Source organism: Epargyreus clarus, unplaced genomic scaffold (assembly GCF_041222505.1).
Source record: "Epargyreus clarus isolate Ecla_fem2 unplaced genomic scaffold, WU_Ecla_fem_2.2 ptg000008l, whole genome shotgun sequence".
Taxonomy (NCBI): domain Eukaryota; kingdom Metazoa; phylum Arthropoda; class Insecta; order Lepidoptera; family Hesperiidae; genus Epargyreus; species Epargyreus clarus.
Window position 1 is genome coordinate 9,343,946 of NW_027332216.1, and position 18,712 is coordinate 9,362,657.

General features: G+C 32.5%; 1 non-coding gene across 1 annotated transcript; it reads right to left on the bottom strand.

Annotated features, from left to right (window-relative positions):
• Positions 1 to 342: 342 nt before the first annotated feature.
• TRNAV-AAC (transfer RNA valine (anticodon AAC)) lies at positions 343 to 415 on the bottom strand. Its single transcript has one exon. It is a non-coding gene; the product is annotated as a tRNA-Val (tRNA).
• Positions 416 to 18,712: the final 18,297 nt, after the last annotated feature.

Consider the following 18,712-nt stretch of genomic DNA (forward strand, 5'->3'; position numbering starts at 1 on the left):
CCAATATAAGGATGCATTAACTGTCAAAATCGAGTCTTTTTAACTGACTTCCCAAAGGAAGAGAGGTTATATACTTTTAGCCAATCCAGATTTAAATTAACACCAAATTCCGAGGTAGGTATAGAAAAACAGCGTACACAAACAATTTACAAGCTCTTTTTCATTGAATGAAAAGTTACTTTTTTAATCATTATTTACAAAAAAAAAAAAAACACTGTGTATGTTTGTTTCTTTAACACACATATGAATGTAAAACGAAAAACATTGTTTATGGTTCATTAAAAAAGACAAAAGTGAAATAACTCATAAAACAGCAAAAGCATGAACTGACTCCTCTATCGACGCCTCCAGAGAGATTCGAACTCCCGACCAGTGGCATGTTAGACCATTGCTCTATCCCCTGAGCTATGGAGGCTGTACTAACTCACAGATAAAATTACATTGGTATTGTCAATAGCGTAACAGCGCATGCGCGATATTCATTTCTCTATATGTTCATATTAGTGATCGAAGTATGTCACGAATTGAGAGAAGTGATATGTATAATGGACATATTATAAAATATCTGTAAATTAGTTAGCGAACGATATCTTTTTCGGAGTATTCTGAAATTGGCTGAAAAACAAGATAAGAAACTCAGACTCTCGATCGAGGGGTCCGAGTTTCAAATCCTAGGCACGCACCTCTGATTTTTCAAAGTTATGTGTGTATTAGAAATTAATTATAATTATCACTTGCTAAACGTAGGAAGGAAACATCGTGAGGAAACCTGCATACCTGAGAGATTTATAAAAAAAAAACTCAAAGGTTTGAGAAGTTTACCAATACGCACTTGGCCAGCGCGGTGGACTATGGCCTAAACCTTCTCATTAGGAGAGGAGAACCGTGCCCAGCTGTGGGACAGTAATGGGTTGATGATGATGATGCATGCGCGGTGTACTCATTTCTCTTTATACCATGAATGAATTTCTTAAAAAAAAACATGAACATGTAAGACGTCGTGTTATTGTGAAATAATTATGCGTATATACAGGGTGAACTTTTCAAATAGGCCTTCAGGGCTAAATCCAAAACTATAAGGATTAGCGAAAAATGCTGAAAGGAGTTACGAGGCCGATTTTGATAAAAACTAAAACTGCATCATTCGTTTTTTTAAATATGTTTTTCTTAGCCGGGAATCGAGAGAGCTCATTTTGAAAAAAAAATACACCTCTATATTATTCCACTATCTGATAGGCCCGTTTGAAAAATTCAACCTGTATGTAAGTTAGTGGTACACCTTACTATTTCTAGGATTCTAAAATAAAAATAAAAGCCGCCTGCCTAAAATTATTTAATTAAAAAGGGAATGGTGAATTTTACGTTCATAATTTTGCTAAGCTGTTTGTTTGTATATTATATGCACAGAAAACTTTACAATCTACATGTTTCTAGGTTTCAACATATTACCAATTGGTAATAACTCGTGGCACTTTTTGTCCTCATGTCCGGTCTATTGCTACCATATAGTTGAATGTCTTCCGTTATTAGGGTAATCTTTTTAATTCTGCACTATTTCCGGCGAAAACATAGATCTATTTCTAGTTATGAAACGTAAAAATATTACTACTGTCCGAAATTACACAAATTGTATTTTATTGTATTGTAAATTTATGCGACATTCTATCCGAAAGGATTTTTGAAACAAAAAAATCTGACCGTTGCAATATTTTTACAGTTTATAGTTTTAGATGTGATATAAATACAGTTACAGTTGAACTAATCTAAACAATCGTGTAAAAGCAATACAGTCACAAAAACAATACGATTTGCCGGCAGTATATCAGCGAGAACACCTGAACGGTAATAACAGAGAGTAATAGCAACGTTACACGACAGTTTTTATGGGCTCTTCATTGAAACACCCTTTATTCAGTTCAGACGACCGATTTTTTGTCGTAATTGTAAATCGTATTTTTACCACGATTTTATTAGCTTGACGTGTATGTACGTATGTATGTATGTAACGGAATCTTTGAAATCGATCTATACCCACATTAAACGGTCCGATTCATTTAAAATTTTGAACACTTATCAAGAACCGATGACAGTACACGATTTTAATAATATTATCCCATTCACCTCATCAGGATCGTCAGGATTAACGATTTTCCTTGTGCGATTTTGGCGTGGTTTTAAGTTTTTAAACTATTATTAATTATTTATAATATAGGAGTAGCAGACGAGCATCCAGTCCACCTGATGGTAAGTGGGTACTGACGCCCATGGACATCTGTAATCAACCCCAGATAGGATTAGATATTTCTACCTGAGGTCGGCCACAGATGCGTCGCTGCCCCTGAGGACTAAGCTGGAACGTCTCGGAAAAGTGTATCTCCCTTATCACACCCTTCAAACCAGAACACAGCAGTGCTTAGCACTGCTGTTGTTAGGCAGAAATATGTGTTGTGGTGGTACTGCCGGAGTTGAACCACAACGGGTTCTACCACCTTCATCGTATGTTATTAAGAAGCTTTTTTCTATTCTTACTCGTATAAGAGTGTTAATTAAGTTGTATAATTTTAGATTTGTCATATTAATAATAACAGTATGAATAATTACTTATATTTTTATTTGTATCGTAAAACATAAATAAGAATAAGAAATAATAAATAAGAAGAAGAATAAGAATCAAGAAGCACGGAGTGCGTCACCAAATTCCAGGACAGTTATATCCGAAATTATATTATAATAAATCGACAGCCATATTGTCTGGTTTTGAAACTTCAAACGTCGATTTGAACTATATTTAGTAGAATGATTGCAGCTTTACAGTAGACTTTTCTCCCCATAAACATCTGTGATCAGATATAAATGGACTCTACTAAAGTTTAAAGTTTAAGTTTAACTAATAATCCTATTCTGATTACTAATAGGCGGTAATTAGCTCTTAGAAACTCAATAGTGATAAAGTAAAAGTCATAGGATTTTTATATGACTGGTTATGACTCATTATGCCAAATAATTCGATTTTTCTTCCACGTAGTCTTTTATTTTTCCTTGACAGATATCTGAATGATGAATTTAGATACCTGTTCTGGGTCTAGGTGTTTGTGTGTTGTATTTGTGTATGTCCATGGCACCCACGATACAGGGAATCCTAGTGTGGGGTTGTGAGTGTAGAAAACGTTTAGTTACAGTACCTGGATGACCAAACTTTGCTCAGTGTTGTATTAATAAAACAAAAATACGACATTTTCTGAAAATAAAACCTAGCATTCAAAACATAATTTCAAGAAAATCGTTGTAGCCATTTCCGAGATCGTTGATATAAATATATATACAAGAATTGCTCGTTTAAAGGTATTTGGTCGATGAAGTAGTTTATTATCAGATACCGTTGTCGTACGTCTGAAGTAGTTCACGTTGTTTACGCTCCACATCCTGGGCGATATTTATACTATGTCCGGTTTGATTAATGGACCACCACATCCACATCCCTAAACACCTCTGTGTATTGTGCTCGTGGTTTCTTTTATTTATTTTTATCGGGGATCTCTTTATCGCCTTATCGTCCTCTTTTTTGACAATGGACGCGCGAGGCAATATTTTCATTACAGCTCTGCGTTTTATTAAATAAAATATAAACATTTAATGGGACAGCGCGCTTCTTAAGTGAATTAGTCTGGATATTAATAGATTTATGAACTAGATCGTTCACAATAATATAAAAGAATATCTCGATAGTTCTGTATTAATTTATCGACTTTTCACAAGTCTGTTATTTATACTCATTATAAAATACAGTAGGTACAGTTTTTTCATCGGAAGATTGTTTGTAGCTTCCTCTAGAACAGCGGTTAGCAACACTCGGCCCGCGGGTCTTGGAACCTGTCCTTGTGGTCCGCGGACATTTCTAGACCCTTATTTCGCGTCTGCGTTACAGGAACAATTCTTGAAGAACATTATTTTCGACGACAGAGAGACTATTTGCGTTTATACGTGACAATCTTTTATCGCCAACAAATTACAAAGACTTTTTTCGAAAGCGGCCCGTGAGTTCCTCATGTAGCTACTATGTGGCCCGTATTGCCAAAAAGTTTGCAGGCTGCTGCTGCTAATAATAATTTCTAGGTTCAAAATATGGAAATTAGTAAATATTAAATTATTCACCCGTTTCATTTACATAGTGCTCTATATTTACAAATCGAATTAATCGTATTTTCATAATATAGGAGTAGCAGACGAGCATGCAGTCCATCTGATGGTAAGTGCGTATTGCCGTCTATGGATCTCTGTAATCAACCTCAGATAAGATTAGGTTCCTACCTGAGGTTATTAGGCAGAAATAAGTGTGGCGGTGGTGCCACTGGAGATGAACCACAAAGGGTTCTACCTTTAATTAGTGATATCTATAGTAAACCCTTTATTTAATACCTACTTCAGAAAACGTTCAAAATAAGAAACTTTGTTTAACCCGCTCAATCTTTTACTTATAAAGCCTGCAAGAAAATTTCCACTTAACAAAAACTTGGTAAAAAGGTTAAAAAACTTCTTACTTGAAGATAATGCACAAACATTTTTATAAAAGGCAGCTGTTGTACAAGAACTTTAAATATAGATAATTAGCCGTTTATAAAGTTTCTAACAGGAAAAAATTTGCCTTCAGGTAAAGATGATTGTATTTTTCTTGTATAGTAGATTTAGTGGTATATAACTATTGGTGGTCGTTACTGATTTGATAAATGAAGACAATTTTGAGTATAACGGATTTATACAAATTGTTTCTATTTTACTTTTATTTTAATTTTTACTTCATTTTAATTTTCAGACACCTTAGAAATTTGCATTTTTATTCCCAATCTCTTTAGTTTGCTATGGTTGAAAAATTAATGCTTAATTTATTGTGAAAAATGACGTCTTGACGACGCTGTAGTTTATGAATGCTAGTGTATGTGGGTGCGGACGAGGTTGCGTGGGTCCACATGTAAATGTATGTATGTGTGCGTGTGGGTAGAAATAAAGCATGGATGTTCGCCTGAGTGCGTGCGACTCTGGATATGTTTGCCTAAAATGACTATTTTTGTAACACCATGGCGTACTCCATATTTAAAACTTAATGTTTAGTCCACGTAAAACTTCTAGTCCGCTCTGAATATAGAAATGAATCGCGTCGCCATAGCAAATTATATGATTACAACTGCTCGCAACAACTTCAGAGCAGACTAGCAGTTTGGCACGGACTATACCTACGTAACTTGTGTACAAGATATACCCAGCAAAATGTATAATCAACTGAGGATTTAATAAACTTGCTATAATGAATTCCGTCTTTCTCAGGAATTAATTAATTTCTATTTCCCACTTTATAATTAAAAGGGTATACTAAAAAGACCCGTAAACACAGTTAAAATCCTTCAGGATCCCGCTGGCCTGCATAGAGCTTGATAACAAATAGCTTCAAGAATCCACAAATTTTATTCAGTCGCTGGTCGTAAAATTCTATTTACAATTAAAAACCCAATTACGTATTCGAGGACCGTTTGCAAAATAAATCTAATGAACAGCCAGCAAATCCGTTTCTCTTTATATTTAGATGTGACAAAAGAAAGTAATTCTTTGAAAATAACGGGAAAGTTACCTATTAAGCAATTTTCAATTTACTTATAAATTGTTTTGTAAGCTTTCTTAAAACATATTTATATAATTATATTACAATGATGAACGGATTGTTTATTTGTTTTAACGCGAAAATGTCTGTAAATATCAATATGGTTTAAAAAATAGTTTATTTTAGTTGATACGCCAGTTAATAGGAATTTTATGGGAAATAAAAATTAAGGTTACCTTTATAAATTCCTTGTATATATTTTGTAAGAATCTTAAAATATCATTTATTCCAGAATTAAGTAAAAATATTTAAATTACTTCTACAATTTAACAGCAAAGTATACTTAATGGACATACATAAATAATATGACATTAACAAATTTACATACAAATTATATTATTTAAGGCGAGGTAAAACAAAGTTTATGAATTACTAATGAGAATATCATTCGAAGGCAGTTTTGCGGTCAGGAAATCGAAAGGCCGACCGGGAAACTTGATTTATAGCGAATGCCTGCGAAAAGGGTTGTTTTATTGCGAAAACTAGCTTTTTGTCCGAGCACCACCCACATCTGGGGCGGTTGGACTTCTGTTACATTTTTTTGAACGGACTATTGGATGGACAGTTCTATTTTATTATAGAATATTACGGTTTCATATGACTTTGGATTACTTTTTAGTACGTATATACCTACAGTTTCATATTTTGGGTAAGAAATAATCTGAAGGTGGTAGAATCCTTTGTGGTACGACTCCGGCGGCACCACCGCCACCGCCTATTTCTATCTAATAACAGCAGTGTTAGTCGCTACTGTGTTCCGGTTTGAAAGGTGTGGTAAGGGAGAAAGACTTTTCCGAAGCGTTCCAGCTTAGTCCTCAGGAGTAGCGGCGCATCTGTGGCCGACCTCAGGTAGGAATATCTTACAGATGTCTATGGGCGGCAGCAGTCACTTACCATCAGGTGGACTGCAGGCTCGTCTGCTACTCCCGTATTATAAAAAAAAAACTCACATTATAGTTTTATGAATACACAAACATCCAAGTCATAAGTTGTTTTAGATAATAGAAATATGAAAATTATCTTTACGGTCCCAATGGGCTGACCCCACCGTAGTGGTCGTATGTTATGATAGTAATTTAAATTGTGTGATATATTAGACGTCATACCTTCGATTTAGAACTTCACAAATATTAGCCAGTTTATAATAGACTTCAGTTAATTATAAGTCAAATAACCTTTTCAGATTGTAAATACAATCAAAGGTCATTGTTACAGAGAGTAAAGTAACTGCCTATTTTACGTTAGTTTACTTTTTATACTTGTTAAAAGATATCTTGGTTTGTTATACAAGTAATAATGGAAACTTCTATCATTTGTGATATTTTTCACGTAGAATTAGAGAAATTATCACGAGAAGCCGTCGTTTATCCTCGTAGAGAAGGTATTGTTACCTCGAAAATATCTATGATATTTATGTAAACAAAATTAATTTATTAGGTTTATTATTACTTTAAATCCATTATAGCGGATGCTCAAATATTTTTATGAAACATTTTTAAATAAAACAAAATTACATTCGAAGGACTCATCATATCTAAATATGATGAGTCCTTCCTTTAAGGTGACTGACTGACATAGTGATCTATCAACGCACAGCCCATACCACAGGACAGATGGGGCTGAAATTTTGCATGCACGTAGATGTTATGACGTAGGCATCCGATAAGAAAGGATTTTGATCAATTCTACCCACAAGGGGATAAAATAGGGGATGAAAATATTACTTCGTAACGCGAGCGAAGCCGCGGGTAAAAGCTCGTACATCCATAAGACGAATCCCGAACACTGTAGTACGATAGGGCCGATATAGGCACGATAGTTATTTCGTTATACGATAGATATATTGTTAGTAGTGTGCAAAAAAGTTCAAAAACAGCTCTCTTGTGTATTTTACTTTATTTTTACTAACTTTTGCTTGCAACTTCGTGCGTGGTCTGTAGTCCGTATTACCTGTATTCCACGGAGATTTGTTTATTTTCTGAAATAAGAAGTTCCCCAAAAGTTAATCTATAGTATGAGATGCCATATTGACAAGTTAGTTCAATATTCATCTAGAAAATACAATTAAAAAAAGGGTGTGTGTGTCAGCTACGACGCACGATTGGAGTTTACTCCTTACGAACGATAATTATGATATATATCGAATAGAAAAAAAGGGTAAATGAACGCATCTGCTAAAATGATAAGAGAAACAAACATATATCTGTAATTATTCGGATTATTTATATTACTTCAAAAATAGAAATGGGTCGTAATTTAATATAAGTATTACAAAATTACAAAATATTATATAAATATAAAATATATTTAATCAATTGATTAAAAATAATAATAATAAAAATACTAAATAAAAGATCTAGCTGTTCGTATTTAAAATGTATATTATTCATAAATGTAAACGATAAGCTTACCAATTAACCGCATCCATGTGTTTTTTGGATTCTTCTTCATTATCATCTAAATCAATTTCTTGCATATTTTCAAATATTTTTTCAACTTTAATCACTTGATGATTTGTTTAATAGTATATAAAAATACACGTATCAATGCATAGAAGTACAAGAAAACTTTAAAATCAAAACATTAAAACTTGATGGTTAGGTTGCTGTTTATGTACGTTGTATATAGATGTATATATGGTCGCATGGGTATAATAGCGCCATCTAGTGGCAAGTTTTATAAATTGTAAGTTTGCAAGTTTATCAATCTATGTATTTTGGTTCCAAATATTATAATGGTAACTTAATATAATTGTTTATATTAAAGTAAATTTTAATATTGTTCGGGAGCAAGTTGGCTTAACGATGATGCGCAGCAATAAAATACGGTTTCGGTAAGAGCGATATAATAGTACGTAATAAAAATCGATACAAAATATGGAACGGTCGAGCGTGCGTCTGCGCCGAGGTTTGTTCGCGCACTGGCCCCCGCCCGCCGGTGAGGTCAATGCCCCCGGTGCGCGGTCGTTGGCCGCAGTCCCCGCGCTCCGCTCCCCTCGACCCGCTACTTGCGTAGACAATATAATATAATTATTTATATTTAAAACAATGTTAAACGTTTTATAACTTAAAACTTAATAATTATAATTTCTTTGCCATCTATAAAATATCATTGTTGCAATTTACGGATGCAATTTATATGAGACTCAATAAACATGTTATTATATGTAATTTGGATTGTTTCTGAATATTTTATAATTCTAGAATTCAAAACGTATTGCTAATTTTATATAAGTTATTTTGAACATAATTCATTAGCAATAATTCTGTAACAAATATTAAATAATACTGTTTTGATTTTGCCCGTTTATCGTTGATAGATGGTGCTGATCAATAATGCATCCATTTTTATAAGTTAAATTAATATATCAGTAACTTACAAAAGCCTCTTTATGTTAAAAACTTATTTTGCTAATATTATATCTTATTCAATTGCTTACTGATTTTATATGTTACTCTTCTTTAAAAACGTTCATAAAAGATTGTTAATCATATTATGGCGCCAATGTTCATATTTTTCACAGTGTTTATAAATGATCAAACCTATAACTTAATTTATGCAAAAATGTAAACAAATTAGTTAATGACGTTTTAATGTTTTATATATTGCTAATTATTTTTACTGTATTTTAAATTAACAAAAGCACTCTTGATTCATATTTTGGTTAAAAACGCTACTTCCTTTTTGAGAGGATATGATGATTGTAATAATATTCCATCTCATTCTTTTATACGTTCAATCCTACAGATATATATGTTTGTCTCTTTCTACGTTACGCCTCAACTTTTCGTGTTACACTTGATTTTACTCCTCATAAAATTTCCGTACCGGGCCTTATAACTCAAATCGTTTCTTAAGGAGTAAACTCCAAAAGATACGACTTTTTAATTTTCATTATAGTGTTTTTCATAGTAAATTTCTAAACGAGATAGAAGAATATATCTTATAAAATAGTTTTTTATGCAATAATTCCTATTCATAACTTATCACTTATATAGATTTTCCCTTTTTCTTCAAGCTTTTGCTATTTTTGTTAGGATTATTAAATTTTTTTTTATCACGGAAATTTAACACAACAAAAAACGCTTGGAAATAAAGTATGAATGATAATCATAGATTAGTAAAGATACTTCGCCGTCTTGAAATTGAATGAAACCACAAACGGCTTATTAGTAAGTTCTGTTTTTGAATTCTTGACAAATAAAAACATTTTTAGAGAAAATTTACGAATGAATAACTAATACTGCGTAATTTACATAATAAATAAATAATTATTTCAAATATTTTAGGTACATTTTAGCACGGAGATGTGGCAAAACTTTTTTACGCAACTATTTCAATTCTCAAAACTGGGTACATTTTCTTGTTAGGAGTGATCTTTACTATTCTATGATGTTTACGGAATAAAATTTTCATATTTCGTGAATCTATTTTGATTCATGATTTCTTATTTAGTTTTTTAATCAAGTTTTTTCATCCCATAAACGTGAATGGCTCCATATAACATTGTACAAGTACATCACAAACTCGTTGCGAGTACAAACTCCCCAGTGATTTCATACGCCTACATTTATTTTCCGCTACTCTAATCACGGTATATTCTACATATCCAATTACGCGCGCGACAGATGTTAATTCCCTTGTTTTTGCAATGCGATTCAGTTTAAAAATGCAATCCTGCATTAACTTTGGACTATTCCAGGGGTGGGTAAACTTTTCCCTAGGCGGGATAAAACTTATTTATTCAAAACAATATATTTATATACAAGGGCGCCGTTCTTTCGTGACCATGACGGCGTCCATGAAGATATAGTAGTATATTTTTTTATATCGATATTATATTATGTATTTATGTATTTTTTTGTAATTATTGACTAGGTTCTATTTTATTATGTAACAGGTACTCACGACATGCGTTTTTTATTGCCGATATTTCGACCCAGTTTCGCATTGATTGGCTATAAAAAACGCATATCGTGAGTACCCGTTCCATAATCAAATGTCTCAATTCCGCGATAATTTTAGTCTAAAATCATAGGTTCTATTTGTTGGATACACGCGGGCCCCATTGTAACCGTTCGCAGACCGAAGATGGCCCGCGGGCCGTAGTTTGCATGCTCCTGGACTATTATTAGAAGATGGGGTTGATAACATTCATTCAGTTTACATATTTAATAGGTTGCTGTATGAACAGACTTTGTAAAATTGAAGCTATTTTACTTAACATGTACGTTACAATGCACATTCTAGTAACTATTCACCTTTCTCTTAATTAAGTGGCATTGTGTATGAAACGTTGAATGAATGGTACTTACAATGGGTAGAGATTTATGTAGAAAGGTAGACTATAGTTCTGTCAGTACATTCACGTATAATTGAGATGAAATTAATGTAGTAAAGAACAATCTTCTTTAATTTTTTTTAGTGTGTATGTGTGTATGTATTTGTAAACTTATTTAGTTTCCTACTTGGACGATACAAAGATGAATCATAGGTAGGTACCTACAAATTATAATAATGTAATGAAGTATAATCGTAGTCCTAACAATCGTAGTCGTAACAATTTAATTTATAATACCAATATATCTGAATCTGTAGCTATAATTAAATTTCGCAGATGTTCAAAGTTTTAATTTAGTATTTTTTTAATTACTGTACTTAGATTTATTTCGGAACAATTATTATGTACCTATGCTACAAGAACGGTCAGGTACCTCTATAGAAATTTATACTCTTTAAATACTTTCTTGAAGAAGTGCTTCAAAGTGGCCAGTAACTCATTAAATAACGCTTAGTTAGCTGCTCGAACTAGCCACCGCAGCCTACTGAAGTGAGATGAGCTGCAATTTAAAGGTTCATTAAGTCATGGGATTTTTATGGTAATGAAGGAGCAACCGATACTCTAAGTGGTCATAGCAGACCACAGCTATTTATATCTAGTTATAAAAGAAAAATCTGTTTTACTGTTATCTCTACCATACGTTTTTAGGGTTCTGTACACAAAGGTTAAATACAGAAACCTATTAGTAAGCCTCCGCTGTCTGTCCGTCTGTCACAGGACTTTATCTCTTGAACCATAATATACATTTTACCGTAATAGAGATTTTTCTAGTGTATGTAAAAGGGTAATCGCTACAACAACATAAAAATCCTATATTAGTGGATGTTTACCATATTAAAATCCCTCTGGTGGCGTCCTTGATGCTGCGTAGAGGCCTCCGGGATCTCCAAAAACACAGCCCTTTGAGCACGTTGCCCCCTTGGACTCCATCCGGGTAAGCATGACGCTCGCCACTGTCTGATATGGACGTTTTGTCACCACACTGTCTTTTGACTCTAAAAAAAGTTTCCTCTATTTATATAAACTTGTTTTTTTTTATTCTCGATATATACGGCTCAGTTTAGGATAAAAGTGAAAAAACATGACCCTTCCCATATTAGTAACTTTTTTTATTTTACATATTTAATTTTAAATTTTACTTCGACCTAAATAAACATCCGTGTCACACAAGTCATGCGGCTATTAAATAACACTTATCTTTTTATATCGCAGCACACTAACCGAAAAACGGCTACGTACGGGTTTTGTTTGTTTTTGTTAAGGATCTCTTATACCTTAAAAGGTTGTGATACAGGAAGCGTAAAAGCGTAAAGCATTGAGCCATTAGGCTGGTTTTCCACTAAAATTGTGGAGAGGTAGCTAAGCGATGAGCGAAAGAAGTTATTTCAATGTTGCCACCAAGGCTAAGCTGATAGGATATTATCCGCTACGTAAGATACGTATACTACCAATTACATTATGTAATACATCAATGTATACTAAATACCATACAATACCATACATAAGATACCGCGCTGGTAGAGTACCAATTAATTAACGTTAAACGGGTTTGATTTTTTAAGAACTCGCGTGTAAACTTTAAAGTTATTCTGTACAGTTACAGCAAATGATAATTTATTTCTAATAGGCAAATCTTTTTTTAAGAATCAGAGCTTTGATAACCACTACGTCTCATCCACTATTGCCATGCCGGTATACTTCAAAAAATATAGTTTTGTTAAAGCCATTTCCACAATAGCTAAGCTTATCTAAGCAATAAAAATCATCCAATCCTATGTGGATGTCACACACATATCCATAGCTTAGCTTCCTCATATATATGTGGTGGAAAAGAAGCATTATTTCCCATTCCACCTACTGAGTGCTTAATGCTGGATAATGGACGATCGCACTATTAATTTACCGGTTTTCGACAAAACGCCATATCAGCCATTTTGCGGCTTAATGGATACCTGTGGATGATATTTAAATAATGTACACTACACTTCCATGACTATTTATATTCATGTGTTTTAATTCCAGTAATAATGTTAAGATTATTGTCATTTGTTGTGTGAATTTTCGCTGTTTTTGTATTGTATAAGATACAAGTAAAACTTCTGATTGATTTGCTTAATTATAAAATATGTGTATTACGTAAAACACTAAATAAAATCGAATGTGGAAATTCAATTTCTATTTTCTCTATAATTCATCAAGCAATATTCAATATTAACTGAACAAACTTTATAATACTCTTGTTATAAATCGAAAATCTAAATCAGAAATACAGCTTACTGGTTTGTAAAATATAACATTGGTAAAATGCATCCGTTTTAACATACGCTCGCTAAGGACATTCAATTTCTATTCTCTCAATAATTCATCAAGCCAAATTCAATACCAACTGAACAGACTATACGATACTCGTGTTATAAATCGAAAATCTAAATCCGAAGTAGTGATTATTGTTTTGTAAAATATACCATTGGTTTCATGCTTCCGTCTACGGTCGCTAAGGATATTCAGTTTCTATTCTCTCAATAATTTATCAAGCAAAATTAACTGACCAAACTATACGATACTCTTGTTATAAATTGGGAATCTAAATCAGAACTAGTGCTTACTGGTTTATAAAATATAGCATTGGTTGCATGCATCAGTGTACGCTCACTAAGGATATTTAATTTTTATTCTGTTGATAATTCATCAAGTAAAATTCAATATAAACTGAACAAACTATACGATATTCGTGTTATAAATAATCTAGATCAGTACTACTCTGGTTTGTAAAATATAGCATTGTGGAAATTCAATTTCTATTCTCTCGATAATTTATAATTCATCAAGCAACATTCAATATTAACTGAACAAACTTTAAAATACTCTTGTTATAAATCGAAATTCTAAATCAGAACTACAGCTTACTGGTTTGTAAAATATAGCATTGGTTGCATGCATCCGTGCACATACGCTCACTAAGAATATTCAATTTCAATTCTCTCAATAATTCGTCAAGTAAAATTTAATATAAACTGAACAAACTATACGATAAATCGAAAATCTAAATCAGAACTGGTGCTTACTGGTTTGTAAAATATATCATCGGTTGCATGCATCCTTGTTAACATACGCTCGCTAAGGTTATTAAATTTCTATTCTCTCGATAATTCATCAAGTAAAATTCAATGTTAACTAAACAAACTATATGATATTCGAAAGATAAATCGAAAGCCTAGATCAGTAGTATTTACTGGTTCGTAAAATATAGCATTGGTTGCATGCATCAGTGTACGCTCACTAAGAATATTCAATTTCAATTCTCTCAATAATTCATCAAGTAAAATTGAATATAAACTGAACAAACTATATCTACGATAAATCGAAAATCTAATACAGAACTAGTACTTACTGGTTTGTAAAATATAGCATTGGTTGCATGCATCAGTGTACGCTCCCTAAGGATATTCAATTGGTATTTGTAAGATAAATCGAAAACCTAAATCAGAACTGGTTCTTACTGGTTTGTAAAATGTACCATTGGTTATATACATTCTTTTAACATTCGGAAGCTAATGATATTCAATTTCAATTCTCTCAATAATTAATCAAGTAAAATTGAATATAAACTGAACAAACTACGATAAATCGAAAATCTAAATCAGAACTGGTGCTTGCTGGTTTGTAAAATATAGCATTGGTTGCATGCATCCGTGTTAACATACGCTCGCTAAGGATATTCATTCTGTATTCTCTCGATTTTCCTGCAGACGCTGATATAAATTTCTTGGCTACATCGCAGCGCGTGCCGATATTTCGTGTTCCCTGGACGATAATAATTTGTTGGTCCATCGCACTACGCTATGCATGGTTGAAATCTAGACACAACTGTTTCAGCCGACTGCATGATAAAAAGGTCGACTTATAAAGCAGATTTATCTTAGTATATAAATAGCGATTTTAGTGAAATTTGTTACTGTAGACGTAGGTTCAGTTATCTTGGTTACTAAGGATACACACAAAGATAAATGCATAACTAACCAGACTTGGAATAAAATTGTAAGTTCATTATTTAGAAATAATAATATTATCCTTGCTTGACCACGTTTAGAACATGAAACCTTCTGTATATACGTGTAAGGCAACTAGGTATATTAAATCAGACCATAATATAGTAAATAGTGGAAGAATTATTACTAAGGAGGTGCTACTACCTGTCTCTAGCTACACGTAAGCACTACTTAAATGTTATAAAAAATACATAAAACGTGCCCAAATTAGCGGTCTATGGAAATATTAACTTTACGACGGTTAATAATTTGTAATGGCGGTGTATGTTACATTGTATTATGTGTTACAGTGTTTATGTAATCTATGTGGGGGAGAGGGCAATGCATACTATATATCTTATAGAAATATACATTGAACCTAGTCTGTAACAAAGTAGTTTTATCCTAGCTTTATAACGTTTATCTATGAAAGAGGAGGAAAATAGAAAAATGTATAAAGACAATTGAGGCACGTACTGTATTGTGAAAGAAAATAACTATGGCTCACTGCAATCAGTGCTGCAGAATTGAAAATATTACTGGGAATTATTTGGCTAAAATGTATCCAATATGTGACCGTTCTAAAGTATTAAACCATATTTCATATAGCCTTTTCAATAAAGAATCCACACTTCTAACAGATTTGAAAGTAAATCATAGAGGGTGAGTTTAAGATCATCTTCCACTAAAATATATTTATAGACGCTTATGTTCATCTGTTTACATTTTTGAGTTAATTTTTCTTTCAATTGTTTATTTCAGATGGAAAAACGTAATGCCTTAATACTTAGTTTTAGCAATAAGTACGTTAGTATCTACTTAGATAAATGTTATAATTAAAATCGACTATTTGTTCCATGCGTAAAAATGTGCGTGTAAAAATGTTTCGCTCACTTTCGCTTAAAAGTCCCACCAAAGGCGCTTGATTTTTTCCAGGATCAATCCGGACAGATATAATAATAAGTTGGTTTCTATATTTTAGTTTTGTTATTAAGCATAAAAACATAAAAAAGTCGCAAAACATCACTGCTTGAATAAATATTTAAAAACCCCGTGATATTTCTAATAAGTATAGAAACATGTTGAATATATGTTGAACAATGTAAGCTTAAAACCGCTCACGTATGCGGTCAAGAGCTAATTGCGCAATAAGCTCATCTCCAAACTGCCTTAAATATTAACACACATGAACCACATTGTAACCTACTCCTTACATCTCAGAACAGCTCAAAGGTAGAAAACGAGTTTACAAGTACATGTATATAAGGTTTAATAATGTAAAGTGTAGAGTCACCGACGTGAAGGATTTACATGAGATATTACAGTTTGCAAAATGTAAAAAGCAACGTGTTGCTTTTAAACCGAATATGACATAACGCAGTGCATTTTTTGTAGAGAAGTAGAGTTTCTTTGAGCAGGAAATGCTCACCGCGGCTCAAACACGACGTCGTAAGCTAATAGTGCATTAGAGCTGGCATCTTGGCGCGGCTTTTAATATTGACTTTCGAGGCGCACCTTGCAGTCTGCCTTTGAAAACAGCTTTTTATTTGAATAACGAGTTCACGTGGTTTCTGTAACGTACTGAGGTGCTCACTGCTTGATATTTAGTTTAGTTTATGAAAGATGTATACGTACTTAAACATAGTTTAATAAAAGTAGAACTTTCATTATTTGTTAATACAAAAAATACAATACAAAAATACTTTATTGTACTCCATCTAATAAAAAGCAAAGATTCATATACATATAATGAAAAATACAGTAAGTAGTACAGTAAGTAATACGAAGTGTTTTGGTTTAAGTTTAATATCATAACTTAAAAAATAGCTTTGCTTAACAAAATATAATACAGCAATGATATAAGATTTAATGCTTGCTATCTCTATTATGTGAACTTAAGCTATTTAATGTAGCTATTGAAGTTATATTTTAAGATCTTCAGGTGAATTATTCTTTGCGAAAATGAAATTATTTGATTAAGTAAGATTAATGGCACAAGGTAAGAATAAATTTTAGTATGTGGCTTCTTATAACGACCATCTAATTTTCCACTAACAAACACACTCCTACGTTTTGTTTATGAATTTTAATACGGTTATTGTTATTATTAAATGTATATGTAGTTATTATTTGAGCAAGAATAGCTCGTTGCGGCTCAAATACGCTGTCGCGAGTTAACGCCGTATTAGACATGTCACCTTAACTCAGCTTATAATGATAAATGAACTCCTGAGTAACCTTCTACTCTGCCTTTGAAAACATAATTTAATTTATGTAATAAGATTATTTTACCGTGTACGCTCGGTATTAATACTAAATATTATTTTATAATTAAATTTCTATAACATAAGGATAGATACTGCAATGCTACCAACTTAAAATTACGCATTGTCCAAACATTGGACTTTTAATGTAGGAAAGTAGACATTCATAATGAGGCTTTATTTAAACATTTAATATTAAAACATACATTTCTAATATTAAAATCTAATAAACTTTGTAGAAATAAGTATTTTGTATAATAACAGACCACAAAACAAATACCAAATAATAGTAAAGTTGCAATCTGGATTCGTATGATTTAATATAAGTATTACTTTTACTTCAATAAATCTGTACAAAACAGACATCTAAATTAAACGAAGAGAGTCCCAAACCTTTGAAAAACGCTTATCCTTGTTGAGTTATGAGAAAGTTCTCACCTCGAAGTGTTCATATAACTTTCTGCTACGCACATTACAAGCAGCTGTCGTGGTCAATATAAGCAATTTATTGTACTGTTATAGATCCCGCGTCAGTCTTCGGAACATATTGGGGTGAACAATAGCCACTAGGAGAAGATTGAAGGATATTTCGACGCGATCTCTAGACGATGCTTTATTTTTATGAAATGCCTTATAGGCTGTCGATGAGTTAAGAGTAAGTATTAATGTAATGACAACAATATATTTTGATGTATTTAATAATTTCTTAGAGAGCATCGAATGTTTTTAGATGCTTTCGCAATCACGAAGTATATCTGGGACAATTTAAACTTGCATTAAAATTGACCCGTATAAAAAGGAATACCTAGCATATATTTATATGCATAATACTAGCTAACCCGGCATACGTATGTTGCTCAATAAATAAAAAAAGTTAAGGGTGAACAACCCTTATCACTTAGGGGTATGAAAAATAGATAGTAGCCGATTCTCAGACCTACTGAATGTGCATATAAAATTTAGTGAAAATCGGTAGAACCGTTTCGGAGGAGTACTGTAACTAACATTGTGACAATTTTATATATAAGATTAAACCGCATAACTGCGTATCAAATGTTATTTAAATAACAAATCCTAAATGCCCTTTGTAAGATGGTTGAAAACAAAATATAATACGGCTATGATATTAAATCTTTTAAAAGAGTTTAGTATCTCTATTATGTGAACTTAAGCTCTTTATTGTGGCTATTGAAGTTATATTTTAAGATCTTAAGGTGAAAAATCCTTTCTTATTGTATTCTATTGAATGAGGTGTTAGTGCGTCTTTAAAATCTAGTATTAAAGTATTATTATGTTATGTTAACGCTAATATTTTAAACTTGAAAGCATTTCTTACACTATTGTTATTATAAAAACTGGTTTTATACCCCGACATACATTTCTGTCTATAAATTACACAATTCTTAGTAAAGGTAACCGATACCAATGA